The sequence below is a fragment of the Onychomys torridus genome, chromosome 3 (assembly GCF_903995425.1).
Source record: "Onychomys torridus chromosome 3, mOncTor1.1, whole genome shotgun sequence".
In the NCBI taxonomy this organism is placed as follows: domain Eukaryota; kingdom Metazoa; phylum Chordata; class Mammalia; order Rodentia; family Cricetidae; genus Onychomys; species Onychomys torridus.
Window position 1 is genome coordinate 27,776,973 of NC_050445.1, and position 16,089 is coordinate 27,793,061.

Consider the following 16,089-nt stretch of genomic DNA (forward strand, 5'->3'; position numbering starts at 1 on the left):
AAGCCAGACTCTGATTCTGGATAAGATGAATTTCATTCAGAGAAATTCTGAAATCCTTGCTGTTCCAGCAGAATATTATTTTTCCTCTTGTGAGGAGTTGCTTATCGACAGGAATACAATCTAGGAACCAACTGCATGTTATCTGTTATTCTCCTGAAAACATTATTTCAATTTATTTCAGGGTGGCAGCAGTGGCTGCTGAACTCAAAATATATGACATATAAAAATAAATAGAAGAATTAGCATGCAAGGCCCATCTGCAGTACACATTCAAGTATCTTACCCAACTTTGCTCTGAAGTATTCTGCTTTTAGTACAGGCTCACATTAATTAAACCAAAGAGAAAAATAATGTCTATGAATCTTCTGTGAAAGTTTCATTGACAGACTCCAGTTCAATCAGCTCAAAGACCAAAAAAAAAAAAAAAAAAAAAAAGAGTCATAAGTAATTGTTTACCACTGTGGCCCAATGCATGATACATGGGAAAATGACTGAATTTAAATGCCCTGTCCTGTTTACATGTATCATTTATGATCTGTAAACCTAGAAACCAGACAGGATGGTGTATGTCAACTGTATAGATGATCCAAAATTATTTTGGTGATATAGAACCCTGATTGTCAAGTTAACAATAGCTATAAATAGTTATCCTAATATTCTAATATCTATTGTTTGAGTGGTGTGTGTGTGTGTGTGTGTGTGTTGAAGTAGGGGTGGGAGGCATGGCTAGTGTCTTCTTACTACGTGGACAAGTATGTCTCTACAATCTCATTATCTCCCAGGAGATAATGTCTCTTGTGGTTCAAGAGGTTCAATTCACAGAAATTTGTCTTATCTCTTTCTGTGACCCCTGACCACTCAATCTGTGCTATCACATAGAGAGAGCTATGTGGCACTCTGTGATTCTGTAACTGATAAGTTAGAGCAGGATGCCAAATTGCTCACAAACAAAATGGCCATGACTCTCCTTCATTTTTGTTGTCTAGATTTTCCAGGTAACTTACTCCTGAAGGTAAATTTTCTAACTGGTTGAGTTATGGATGTAAGGCAGTCACTAGAGAAAAACAGAGTGTAGATCCTATAAGATTTGGAGGCAGAGCTGCAATGTTCTGGATCCAGGGTCTTGTGTTGAAGCTGGCCCCTGAGGAGATGAAGCTGAAAATGTAGGAGGATGTGATCTCCTCCATTCTGAACTTCCTCGTCTATGTGGTCCTGCTGTGAGTCCCTCCATATATCTTAAAGAAGCTGGACAGCATATGAGGATTGGGAGTCACATATGGATGCACGACATGAAGAACCCGGTGACAGTTTCTCCCCCTGTCTGCAGATGAATTGGTCCAAAAAGGTGTAAGACTGATTAAATGGACATAAAAGCTCTACTTGTTATGAACTAGTTGGGCTTTGGGAACTGACCTCAATAGCTGAAATATAAAACTATTTGGGAAGTGCAAAAAGATGCCTTGTGGTCATAGTATGTCCTTAGGCCTGTGATACCCACCTCTGTGAGTGTTGATGGAATTGTAAATAATGTCAAATTCATTCATTCTTTCTTTCTTTCTTTCTTTCTTTCTTTCTTTCTTTCTTTCTTTCTTTCTTTCTTTCTTTTTTGGAGCTGAGGATCAAACCCAGGGCCTTGCACTTGCTAGGCAAGCGCTCTACCACTGAGCTAAATCCCCAACCCCAATATAATGTCAAATTCTAAGGGACTTATTTTTGAAGAAAAAAAGATAAATTTTCTAAAAAAAACTATTGTCTGCAAAAATACTCAAACAAATGCCTTCCAGCCTCCTCCATCAATAGTAAGTAGACATGACTGAAAGTTTCATGGCTCACATCAAGCTGTAGATCTATGAGCACAGATAAATAAATGTCTCTTGCTGTGTATCCAAACAGCATTCTTATCTCACTAGTTTTAATTGTCCCAAACTTAGTATCAATCCTCAGTATTTTGGGAAATTATAACAGAATCTTTTCTAATAAAGTTGATGCTTGTGTGGTATTCCCAGGAAATGCTGCCATTTATTTAGTCATAATTTGCTATGTAAAAAAGTATAGAGTTTAGAGATTTATATGGTTATAGATTAACCTATAGAAATGTATATGGTATTATATTTTGGTAGTATAGTTAATACAGTTAAACTGGAGGTGATATGGATTATTAGACTGTAGAAGTTTACTTAAGATTGAGTCTAACTTGATTAATTTATATTGATGTTCCTTTTCTGAATGACAAAAGTCCTAGTCTGTTGTTGGAATAACTTCTTATTCCTTCTTATTTGTTCTCTCAGCAACAGGTTAATAACATTAGAATATAGTCAATATAGTCACTATTAATTTTTATAAAGAGTATGATGTTACAATCCTTCTTGGTAGCTAATTGATGAACTATTGTTTACTTTTTTTTTCCAGAGCTGAGGATCAAACCCAAGGCCTTGCACTTGCTGGGCAAGTGCTCTACCACTGAGCTAAATCCCCAACCCCTATTATTTACTTTTACGTGGCTTGTATGAACTTGGGAAAGTAAGAATTGGGGCAGCGGGGGAGGGGAATGAAGGTTGACAACCCATCCACCTATTCAACCTATTCTCCCTACACTGTCACCAGCTTTGATGCCTTGATCATCGATGTATGCTTGCTTATGTTTTCTAGATGGACTTCTTGGTCAGTATATAAATTCCTCATATAACTGACTTCCTAAGTAAAAATCTACAACAACTATTGCTTCTTGCCAGGTGCACAGTGAGGTTTAATTCAGAGTTCTATCCAGCCAGCTCCTTCTGAGCTTCATGTGTGAGTTCTGATTGTATGAGCCCAGAAGCTCGCTCCAACCTCTTGGCCATAATGATCTCCAAGGGGCAAGAGGGACACAGTGCTAAATTATAGTCAGTAAGATCTGAGCAAAGATCTTGCAATGTTTTTGCAAAGAAATGTTTTTGCTTTAATAGGAACTTGTTATTCCTATTTGGGGAGGCAAGGTGTCCCAGAGGATAGTGACAGACTATTTGTCTTGGCCATTTCTGTGTAATCCAGTTTCAGTGAAGCTTCAGATAGGTATATGGAAAATGTATTAGTTATATGTGTACATTATATATATATATATATATATTATATATAATATATTATATATACAGTCTTCAGACAATTGAAACTCTCCTAATTTCATACTCTTCTAGTCAACTACTTTCACAACAAAAATAAATTATTGAATATCTTGGGACTAATCCTCACATAGACATAATGATTGTGTGTTTAATATTACAAAAAACTTTATTGGACTGGTTTACACAATTAGAGGAAGGGTAGTCATACAATGGATATCTGCAGGCTGGAGGACCACAGAGATGTCAGTCCAAGAAGTTGGATGCCTCAGAACAAGAAGGACCAATGATATGAATCAGAAGCTGGTGTGAGTCCACCTTGACAGGCTAAAGAAGCTGTGGCCTGATGCCCATGGTGATGGCAACATCTCAGGAAGGCTCAGTCAAGCTTGGCCTTACTGACTGGCTGCTTCTCTGTTTTGTTTTTGTTCTGTCTGTATGCCCACCATATTGGACAATGCCAACTGTACTCAGAGTGAGTTCCCATTCCCCCTACATTGTCCTACTTGCCTATAATTTATAAGAACACCCCCAAAGGCATTGCTCAGTGTATTCTGGTTGACAATTGAGATTAGCTGGTAGAAGCTTTTTCAGAAATATGTTCTTCCACTGAGTCTTTTAATATTGTGGTTTCATGTCCACAGGTACATGTTGTTATCATTGCTTTGATTCATCTTTAAATAAGATGAAGTCAGAATAAAATAAAAGTGTTTTCCTATTTTTATTTTCTGGATTTTCTATCTCATGAAAAAAGTAGGTTTTAAATATACTAGTTTTCTTCTTCACATTTATTTTCCTTTTCCTTTGGAGGTATTTATTGAGGATTTCTAGCAAAAAGTAATTTAACTAGGACTAAAGAGTTAACATTGCCCCAACCTCAAGGGCGTCATTACCTGATAGTATCCTCTATCATCCCCGTGCCATTGAGATGTTCTGTGTCTTTATTCTTGCAATAATCATTTAACCTACTGGATACAAGAGCATATTACTCAGAATGTGTTTTTTTTTTCTTCTGAGTCAAATTTATTCAACATCATCAGTCTAAAAACCTCAGACAATGGAGGCAGCATTAGTCTTGTCTTTTATCCCTGTTATCCTTTCCAAGTTAGAGGAAAGAGACCAGAGATAATCCACAGAATAAGGTGTGAGTTACCAACATGAAAAATTTAAGAAACAAGCAGCTAATTAAGTTACAGTGGGCAAAACAAAGAATGACAATGATAATCCCCTAGTTCTATATTTGGTTCCTAGAAGGATTCTGCCATCTCAGGGGTTGGCCAAGATATATGTGGCCCTATCCTAATTATGGCTTGAACATTCTTAATCCCAGACATAGATTATTAATCAAGGATAAGATAAGATATGGTGTTAGTCCTGAAAACATTATATAAAGAAGAGGCTAGGCTTCCAGAGTTTTTCTCCAGTGTCAAGCACAGTTACCACAGACTTGATAGTGTAAAGTAGCAACATATTTTACTACTTTATAATCCAGAATGCTGAAACCAAAGTATCAATAAGGCTTCATTTTCTTTGAAAGCTCTAGAGGAGATTGGTGTCTCAAGGTAACCCAAGGAGTGAGTTGCATAGCATAGATCTCTATCCCATCTTCACAAGGCTTTCCTTCTCCATCTTCTATTCCCACAGAAAGGATTTGACATTGAACTGAAGGCTCACGCAGGTAATACATGATGGTCTCATAGTGCATCTTCAAATTCATAGGTTTAATGTAGAAATTCACATTGGTAAAAAGGTGTCAAAAGTTTTTTTGAATGGTTAACTGAAGCATTTGTCAACTGAAAAGGAGTTGGAAATGCCTAATATACCTTTGTTAGTGTTGATGAAGAGATTTCAAGACTTGGGAAAATTGCATTGCTAGAGTGATTATGCTATGTAAAATGTAAGCCTCCATGGCAGGAAGGCCCAGAAGACATGCCTTTCACTACTCCTTTTAAGATGCAAAATGGTGAAAGGGCATAAGCACATTTGAAGAGCTTTGTTTTTGCCTTTTATCTAGTATCAGATCTTAGTGTTGGAGACTCTTCTGCTCATTTGGATGAATTAAATGCAATGGGTTTAATTGGACCCAGAAGTAGCAGGGGCTGGGTGGGAGCACCGAATCAGCAAAGCCAAGGTGGTTGTAGTTATCATATGGGCAGCACAGACAATGCAATGTCCATATGGCCTAACCTGTAATGGCCCATACAGGCAATGTGAATTTTATGGTGGCATTACTCATATGGACCTTTGGTATTGACTAAGCAATCATGGTGTTTCTGGGAATGGAATGGCTAAGAGACCTACTGCATTTCTGTTTGATCTGTCTAAATGGTAAAATTCTCAAACAAATGAAAGAAAGGCTTTGCTGGATTATAGCAAAAGGGAATTTTGGCCTGTGAATCAATTTCCAGAATTGAGCCAGTTTGTAGGAAGGACTAGAAAGAACCTGGTTAAGTCCCTAAGAGTTTTACTATTAGCCTTTCTCCAGTCCTTCCCCATAGAGGGACCTATGGTTTTTGAGAAGGGTAACTGGACACAGGGGTAAAGGAAACAACCAGACTTTCTGGGGTCTGTTGGATACTGGTTCTGAACTGATGCTGATTTTGGAAGACACCAAAAAACATTGTGGCCTTCCAGTTAAAAGCAGGGGCTTACAAAGGTCAGGTGATTAATGGAGTTTTGTCTGAAGTCTGACTCACAGTAGGTCCAGTGGGTCCCTGAACTTATCTTATGTTTATTTCTCTAGTCCCCAAATGTATAATTGGAATAAATATTCTTAGAAGTTGGCAGAGTTCTTAACATTGGTTCCCTGACCTGTGGAGTGAGAGCTATTATGGTTGGAGAGGCTAAGGAGAACCTTTAGCCTTCGCCTGTAGGTCCGTGCACGGCCCGCCCAGTCATGCGGTCCACTCTAGCCCTGCCTGCCGGCACCGCTCTCCGCCAGCAGCTTCAGCACTTCAGCCCAGAACAATGCTAAAGTAGCCATGCTGGGAGCTTCTGGGGGCACTGGGCAGCCTCTTTCACTCCTCCTGAAGAATAGCCCCCTGGTGAGCCACCTGACCCCCTACGATATGGCCCACACACCCAGTGTGGCAGCAGATCTGAGTCACATCGAGACCAGAGCAACTGTGAAAGGCTACCTCGGACCTGAGCAGCTGCCAGACCGCCTGAAAGGGTGTGATGTGGCGGTGATCCCAGCCGGAGTGCCCAGGAAGCCAGGAATGACACGGGATGACCTAGTCAACACCAACGCTACCATTATGGCCACCTTGACTGCCGCCTGTGCCCAGCACTGCCCTGAAGCCATGATCTGCATCATCGCCAACCCGGTTAATATCACCATCCCCATCACAGCAGAAGTTTTCAAGAAGCATGGTGTCTACAACCCCCACAAGATCTTTGGTGTGATGACCTTTGACATCATCTGAGTGAATACATTCGTGGCAGAGCTGAAGGGTTTGGATCCTGCTTGAGTCAACGTGCCTGTCATTGGTGGCCATGCTGGCAAGACCATTATTCCCTTAATCTCTCAGTGTACCCCCAAGGTTGACTTTCCCCAAGACAAGCTGACCGCACTCACCGGGAGGATCCAGGAGGCTGGCACCGAAGTTGTGAAGGCCAAGGCTGGAGCAGGTTCTGCCACTCTGTCCACAGCCTATGCTGGGACTTGGTTTGATTTCTCCCTTGTGGATGCCATGAACAGGAAGGAAGGTGTTGTCAAGGGAAGGAAGGTGTCATCAAGTGTTCTTTTGTTCAGTCCAAGGGGAAGGAGTGCGCTTACTTCTCCACACCCTTGCTGTTGGGGGAAAAAGGCCTGGAGAAGAACCTAGGCATTGGCAAAATCACTCATTTTGAGGAGAAAATGATTGCCGAGGCCATCCCTGAGCTAAAAGCCTCCATTAAGAAAGGCGAGGACTTTGTCAAGAACATGAAGTGAGAGGTTCGAGCCTCGAGCAGCAGCATCACCCTAACTTATTCAGCATCATGTCACTGAAGCCACCAGGGTCTTCAATTTGCTTTGGTGGGTGTTGTACCAGCATCAGCCTCCCTTCCCAGTGGTGTGGCTGGTCTGTTGACGATAACAATAAAGAAGATTGATTGTCTTAAAAAAAAAAAAAAAGAACCTTTAGAGCAGTATCACATTCCTGGAGGAACTGCAGAAATTAGTGCCCCCATCAAGGACTTGAATGCTGCAGGGATGGTGGTTCCAACTGCATCTCTCTTTAAATTTCCTATCTGCCCAGTGCAGAAGACAGAAAGGCCACAGAGAATGACAGTTGACTATTGAGAACTCAAACAAGTTAGTCATTCTAGCTACGGCTGCTGTAGCAGATATAGTTTCCTTACTTGAGCACATTGATGTATCTCTTGGGACATGGTATATAGTTATTGATCTAGCAAATGCTTTTTTTTTTTTTTCACTACTTGTTCATAATGACCACCACAAGTAATTTTCTTTCAGTTGGCAAGGCCAGCAGTATACCTTTACTGTTTTACCTCAAGGATATATTAACTCTCCAATCCTATGTGATAACTTAGTTCAAAGAGATTTTGATCATCTGTCTCTTCCAGAAAATACCACGTTTGTTCGCTATATTGATGACATGTTGATTAAACCTAGAGACTAGGAAGAAGCAACTACTTTAGACTTGCTAGTAATACATAAGCACATTAGAAGATGGGAAATAAATCCAACCAAAATTCAAGGGCCTTCTACCTCAGTGAAATCCTTAGGAGTCCAATGGTGTGGGGTGTTCAGAGATAGTCCTTCTAAGGTGAAGGATAAGTTATTGCACCCACTGCAGCCTCCCCCCCCCGTTTCTGCCCCCATTTCCAGCTGATCACACTAATCTTGTCATCCAGCCTCCCTCTCTACTTATCCCTTTATCTCATACTCCAGCAGGCATTCCCTGTGAACCCATCAGCCAAGCCTTGCAGAGAAGAAACAGGCCAGTGAAGCACACAGACTAGCTTCAGATCTTCACTTGCCCTTCTCTCCTCCAAAACCAATCCCCCAGTTCTATCCTCGACTCTGTAGCAGATTACCTGCTGTGGCCTCTCCCCCATTCCTAGAGGGCTAAGCAATTCCTGGTGGGACACCTATCTTGCCTTCCTCCTGTGGACCCCCCAAACCCTACTGAGCCATTTCCATTCTTAAGTGACAACTCCCAGTACCCAGAAGCACATTTTACCTGGAAACCGCAGTGGCCATTCCTAGCAGAATCCCAGAAGCATTCAACCCCGAATAGCTACCACATCCTCTTAAGAACTGGAGAAGGCAACAGAGACCAAGGAACAAAATACCCACCCAACATAGAAAGGCCAGATATCAGCACTTATAATTACAAGTTTCCTGAATCCAGATGTCTAGACTATAGTGTGGAAAAACCACAATCAATAACAGCCAGGGCAGTACATGTCCACCAGACCCCACAGAAAGTCCTGAGAATTGCACCATAGCTGAAGCACAAAACAAAGACTTTAACATAGCCATTATGATGATAGAAATACCTAAAGGGGATTAATCAATACAATGGTGTATTGAATAAACAAGGGAAGTGGAAGAAAATGAAAAAAAAAGTACAATATCTGAGAGTGGAAATAGAATAAAGAAAACCCAAATTGAGGGAAATTTGGAAACAGAAAATTTAGGAACTTAAACACATACATCAGAGGGAAGCATCACCAACAGAATACAAGAGATGTAACAGAGAATTTCAGGTATTGAAGACACAATAGATTAAATGGATACCACAGCCAAAGAAAATGCTAAATCTAAAAAACTCCAGACGCAAAACATCCAGGAAATCTGGACACTGTGAAAAGAACAAAGCTAAGATAATAGGAATATAGTAAGGGGAAGAAACACAGGTCAAAGGCACAGTAAAATCATAGAAGAAAAATTTTCTTTACCTAAAGAAGGAGATGTCTATAAAGATATTAGAATCATACCTAATGTCAAATAGAATGGACCATAAAAAGAAAGTCCCCTGGTCACAAAATAATCAAAACACTAAATGTACAAAACATAGAAAAGATATTAAAAGCTTCAAGGGAAAAAAGTAACATATAAAGGCTGACCTATTAGAATTACACCCAACTTCTCAGTGGAGCCTCTAAGAGCCAGAAGGGTCTGGAAAGATGTTCTACAGACTCTAAGAGACCACAGATGCCAGCCCAGACTTCCAGCAAAACTTTCAACTATAATAGATGGAGAAAAGAAGACATTCCATAAAAAAGCAGATTTAAGCAACATCTATCTACAAATCCAGCCCTATAGAAGGCACTAGAAGGAAAACTCCAAACAGAAGAGGTTATCCCTACCCAAGAAAACACAAGGAATAAACAATATTGGACTAGCAAACCAAAAAAGGGGAAACACACACACACACACACACACACACACACACACACACACACACAAATCCCTTACACACACACAACTACAGCAACAAAATGACAGGAATCAAAAACTCTGTTTATTGATATCTTTCAACACCAATGGTTTCAATCCCTTAATAAAAAGCCATAAACTGACAGAATGTATAAAAACAGGATCCATCCTTCTGCTGTATCCAAAAAACACACCTTAACATCAAGGATAGACATCACCTCAGAGAAAAACGATGAAAAAAGATATTCCAAGCAAATGGACCTAAGAAGCAATCTGGTATAGTCATTTTAATATCTGACAAAATAGACTACAAACCAAATCTAATCAGAAGAGCAAGGAAAGACACTACAAACACATCAAAGGAAAAATCCACCAAGATGACACTGAAATTCATAACATCTATGCACCAAACATGAGGACACACAAGTTTATAAAAGAAACTACAGCTTAAATCATGTACTGGCCCTCACACACTATTAGTGGGAGACTTCAATATCCCACTCCCACCAATAGACAGTTCAGTTCATCAGACAAAAACTAAACAGGGAAATGCAGGACTTAACAGATGTTATAAACCAAATGGACCTAACACGTCTTTACAGAGCATTTCACACAAACACAAAAGAATACACCCTGTATTCTGCACCTCACAGAACTTTCTCCAAAATTCATCACATGCTTGGACACAAAGCAGGTCTCAATATATGTAAGAAATTGAAATAATCCCCTGTATTCTTGCACAGTACCACAGAATAAAGTTGGATATCAACAACAGAAACAACAGAAAGCTTATAAACTCATGGAAACTAAACAACTCTCTAAAGAATGAAAAAAATGGGTCAAAACAAAAAATAAAGAAATTAAACCATCTAGAATAGAATGAATATATGTATCAGACATTATGGGACACAATAAAATTAGCTCTAGGAGGCAAATTCATGGAAATAATGTCCCCCAACACACACACAACACATACCAACTAGAGAGATTTCATACTAGTTCTTTAACAGCACACCTGAAGGCTCTAGAACAAAAAGGAGAAATCCCACTCAAAAGGAGTAGAAGCCAATAAATAATCAAACTTGGGGCTGAAACTATAAACTACAAACAAAAAACAATACAAAGAATTAATTAAACAAGAGTTGGTTCTTTGAGAAAATCATTAAGACTAACAAACCCTTTTACAAATTAACCAAAAGACTCAAATTAACAAAATTGGAGATGAAAGGGGTTACATAACATCAGACACCAAGGAAATCCAGAGAATCATTGGGGCATACTCTAAACACCTGACTACCAAATTGGAAATCTAAAGGAAATTGATACTTTTCCTAATATATAAGTGGTATCACTTACCAAAGTTAAATCAAGATAAGACAAGCAATTTAAACACACCTATAACCCCTAGTGAAATAGAAGCAGTTACCAGAGGTATTCCACCAAAAAACTCCCAGGGGCAGATGATTTTAGCAAAGATTTCTACCAGACTTTCAAAGAAGAGTTAATGCCAATAGTCCTCAAATAATTCTACAAAATAGAAACAAAAGGGACATTGCCCAATTTGTTTTATGAGGCAACAGTTATCCTGATACCCAAAGACTCAACAATGGAAGAGAATTACAGATCAACTTTTCTTATGAACATAGGTGCAAATTTTTTTCAATAAAATATTTGTCCTTCTGAGTCTGGGTTACCTCAACTCAGGATGATTTTTTCTAGATCCATCCATTTGCCTGCAAACCTCATGATGTCATTGTTTTTCTCTGCTGAGTAGTACTCCATTGTGTATATGTACCATATTTTCTTTATCCATTATTCAGTTGAAGGGCATCTAGGTTGTTTCCAGGTTCTGGCTATTACAAACAATGCTGATATGAACATATCTAAGCAAATGCCCTTGTGGTATGATTGAGCATTCCTTGGGTATATGCCCAAGAGTGGTATAGCTGGGTCTTGGGGGAGATTGATTCCCAATTTTCTAAGGAAGTACCCACCATATTGATTTCCAAAGTGGCTGTACAAGCTTGCATTCCCACCAGCAATGGAGGAGAGTTCCCCTTGCTCCACATCCTCTCCAGCATAAGCTGTCTTCTATGTGTTTGATCTTAGCCACTCTGACAGGTGTAAGGTGGTATCTCAGAGTCATTTTGATTTGCATTTCCCTGATAATTACGGATGCTGAGCAATTCCTTAAATGTCTCTCAGCCATTTGAGCTTCCTCTGTGAGAATTCTCTGTTTAGTTCTATAGCCCATTTCTTAATTGGACTGTTGGACATTTTGATGTCTAATTTCTGGAGTTCTTTATATATTCTGGATATATGTACTCACTCATAGGAGGATACTAGATATAAAACAAAGATGACTAGACTGCTACTCACAACTCCAGAAGGCTACCTAGAAAACAGGTCCCTAAGAAAGAGACACAGGGATCGCCCAATGACAGAGAAATGGATGAGATCTACATGAACAACCTGGACATGAGTGGGGGTAATGAAGGGCAAGGTTAGAGGGAAAGAGAGGTTAGGGGAAAGGGAGATCCCAGCTGGATCAGGAATGGAGAGGGAGAACAAGGAATAACAGACCATGATGAATGAAGACCACATGAGAATAGGAAGAAGCAAGGATAAAAGTCCTGGAGAGATTAGGAATACAAGGGACATATTTCAACATAATAAAGACAATTGACAGCAAGCCCATAGTCAACATCAACTTAAATGGAGAGAAACTCAAAGCAATTCCATTAAAATCAGGAACAAGACAATGCTGCCCACTCTCTCTAAACCTATTGAATACAGTGCTTGAAGTCTTAGAACAATAAAACAACTCAAGGGAATACAAATTGCAAATGAAGAGGTCAAAGTATCTTTATTTTCAGATTATATGATAATATACTACATGACCCTAAAAATTCAACAGGAAATGTCTATAGCTGATTAAAACTTTCAGCAAAGTAGCTGGATACAAAATTAACTCAGAAAAATCAGTAGCCTTCCAATATGCAAATGACAAATGGATTGTGAAAGAAATCAGGAAAACAACACCTTTCATAACAGTCCCAAATAAAATATCTCAGGGTAATTATAATCAAGCAAGTGAAAGATATGTATAATAAAAACTTTAGATACTGAAGAAAGAAACTGAAGAAAATATCAGAAGATGAGATCTCCCATGCTCATGGGTGGGTAGGATTAAATAGTAAAAATAGCTATCCTACCAAAAACAGTCTCAAAATTCCATGCAATCTGCATCCAGTTCCAACACAATTCTTCATATATCTTGAAAGAACAATATTCAACTTCCTATGGAAACATAAGAAAAAATCCAGGATATCTAAAACAATCCTTAATAATGAATAATAATTGTTAGAGATATCTCCATTCCCAACCTCAAATTTTACTAGAGTTTCAGAAATAAAAACTACATAGTATTGGTAGAAAAGCAGACATGCTGATTAATAGAATTAAATAGAAGATCCAGAGATAGATTCATATAAATATGGACACTTGAGTTTTGATCAAGAAGCCAGAAATACATGTGGGAAATAAAGACAGCATATTCAATAAACTGTGCTGGTCAAAATGGACAGCTGCATGTAGAACAGAAATAGATCCATATTTATCTCCCTGAACAATATTCAGCTCCAAATGGATCTATTACCTCAACATTAAACCTGATACACTGGACCTTTTAGAAGAGAATGTGGGGAAACTTGAACACACTGGCACAGGAAAAGACTTTCTAAACAGAACACCATTAGCACAGATGCTAGGATCAACAATTAATAAATGGGACTTCAGGAAACTGAAGAGCTCCTATATGGCTAAGGACACTATCATTTGGACAAAGAGGCAGCCTACAGATAGAGGACCAATATTCAAAATATATAAAGAACTAAAAGAACTAGATATCACAAAATAACTCAATTAAAAAATGGTGTACAGATCTAAACAAAGAATTTTCAAAAAAGGAGACTTAAATGGATGAGAAAAAGTCATCAGAGAAATGCAAATCAAAACCACTTTTAGATTTCATCTTGTCCCATCAGATTGGTTAAGAGTAACAAAAAGTGACAGCTCATGATGATGAAGATATGGAGTAAGGTAAGCACTCATCCATTGCTGGCAGGAGTGCAAACTTGTACAGCCACATGAAATCAGTGTGGCTATAATAGATTTACCTCAAGATCCAGCTATACCAATCCAGGGCATATATTCAAACGATGCTTCATCATACCACAAAGACATTTTTGTTAACCATGTTCACTGTTGCTCTATTAATAATAGCCAAACCTACTGATTAGCCAAACAAATTGCAAACCTCTATGTCCTTCAACAGGAGAATGGATAAAGAAAATGGGTTCCATTTATACAGTGGAATATTACTCTTCTGCTAAAAAATAAAATTTTCAGGTAAATGGGTGGAACTAGAAAAAAATCATTCTGAGTGAGATAACCCAGACCCAGAATAACAAATACAGTATGTATTCATGCATATGTGGGTATTAGCTATTCAGTCGATGATAACCAAGCTAGAATATGTAGAACCCCAGAGGTTAAGTACAGAGTAAGGGACTAGTAGAGGACAGATAGAACTCCCTAGGAAAGGGAAATAGAATAGATAGTTGTGTGTGTGTGTGTGTGTGTGTGTGTGTGTGTGTGTGTGTGTGTGTGCGCGTGTGTTTATTTCTGAAACTCTGTAGTAAAATTTGAGGTTGGGAATGGTGATATCTCCAACAATTATTATTCATGCGTTGGATTGGGAGATCAAATGGAAAAGTAGAAGGAAGAGGAGGATGAGGGAGAGAATATGGAGAGAGACAGCCAAAACTAGGGGCATTTAAAGGCTAGTATGAAAACCTAATACATTAGAAGCTTCTATGCACATACATACACGCATATGTACATGTACATATATACATATATGAAGGTGATTTAAATAAAATTGCCAAATAATTGGAGAGACGGAGTCCTAACTGGCTATCCCTTGTCACTAAATAAAGTTTCTAGTGCCTGGAATGAATTACATCTAATTGAGTTGTTCAGGGTAAAAGGATTCCATGGGAATCCCCAAACAACCCAGGGCATTTCCATGACTATAGATTGCTTTCCAAAAACTGAAGGCAAGGTCCCATTACTGAAAACAACACCTACACAACTCACTGACAATGCAAAAACCAAGCTGTTGTCCATATAGAGCCTTCACCCCTACATTCTAGTGTCTTTGGTATAGGAAGGTACTCTGCATGCTACCAAAGGAGAAATGTAAAAACCAATCCAGCCACAAACACTTTGATCTACAAGGGTGTCCTGCCTGTAAGATATGTTAATTCAGTGGTGGCACAAGGCTTGCAGGAGTAACCAACTAATATATTATTTGACTTAAGATCCATTCCACAAGATTGAACCCATACAAGATACTGCTGTCCTTGGGTGATAAAGAACCTGAGACTAGGTAGCCCAGGGACCTAGGGTAAAACCAAGTACTCTTGTTCCATCAAAGGAATGTAGCAATAGAATGACTCCTAATGATATTCTGTTTTGCTCATAGATGGCCTTGCTCAGCCATCAATAAACTTCCTCCTGTAACAGTTTGGAACAAATACAGAGACCCAAAGCCAAACATATGTGAGTGAGAGAGCCTGGAACACTCAGGCCTAAATGTGATGTTACCATCAAATCCCTGCCCTTAGAGCTCAAAGAAGCCCAGGAAAGAGGAGGCAGAAAGAATTTAGGAGCCTGAGGAGATGGAGGACATCAAGGAACCAAGGACTTCTAAACACAAAAGGACAGGTTCACATATGAACTTACAGAAATGGAGGCAGCATGAGCAGGACCTTCACTATCTGGGGTTCTAGAGCTGAAAAGAGAAGTGGGCACATGTCCCGCACTGCAACCTAGACATAATCTTCAACTGATAACCACTTGCAAATGGAAATTTAGTTTTGTCTGTGGGAGTCTCACTAGGGAAACAAATTATACTGAAGGGCAATGTGCATGCCTAGCACTAGATGGCCAACAGAAAGTGAGCTCAGGGGCGTCTTTGAAGTTTCCTTGTCTTATAATGTCATGTCAGGCCCACCCCATTTTGTCTTATTTTTTATTTTTCTTTTCTTTTCTTTTTTCCTTCTCTGTTTTTACCTTACATGTCCTTTGCATTTATATTATGACTTCCACCAGACCACACCAGCCAGAATGAGTGAGTGACCTATTTATCAGCAGAACTATACCTCTCCCAGGATTCTGTCCCCTGGGACCCTTCCCCAGGTCCACAGCCATCCAACCCATCCCTGAGCCCTCTGTTGAGCCCTAGTCCCAACCTCAAAAGATTTCTGCCAAGCAGGCCAAGGCCACACAATCCAGAATGGGTGAGTGACCCATTTGCCAGCAGAACTGTACCCAACCCTGGATTCCGTCCTCCCAAGCCCTTCCCCAGGCCCATGCCATTCTAGTTCATCCCTGGCCCTGCTGCTGCTGGACCCTTCTCCTAATTCAGACATAGTTCTACTGCTGAGACACAGACCACTCCAGCCACAACCAGTGAGTGATCCTCTTGTTCTGTAGCCCACCTGCCTACTCCCATCTCAGGTCCAGACCCACTGC

General features: G+C 39.6%; 2 pseudogenes; both read left to right on the plus strand.

The window, feature by feature from the left end:
• Positions 1–1,104: 1,104 nt before the first annotated feature.
• LOC118579386 lies at positions 1,105–1,260 on the plus strand (annotated as a pseudogene).
• Positions 1,261–5,994: 4,734 nt separating this feature from the next.
• On the plus strand, positions 5,995–7,166 carry LOC118580663 (annotated as a pseudogene).
• The last annotated feature ends 8,923 nt before the right edge of the window (positions 7,167–16,089 follow it).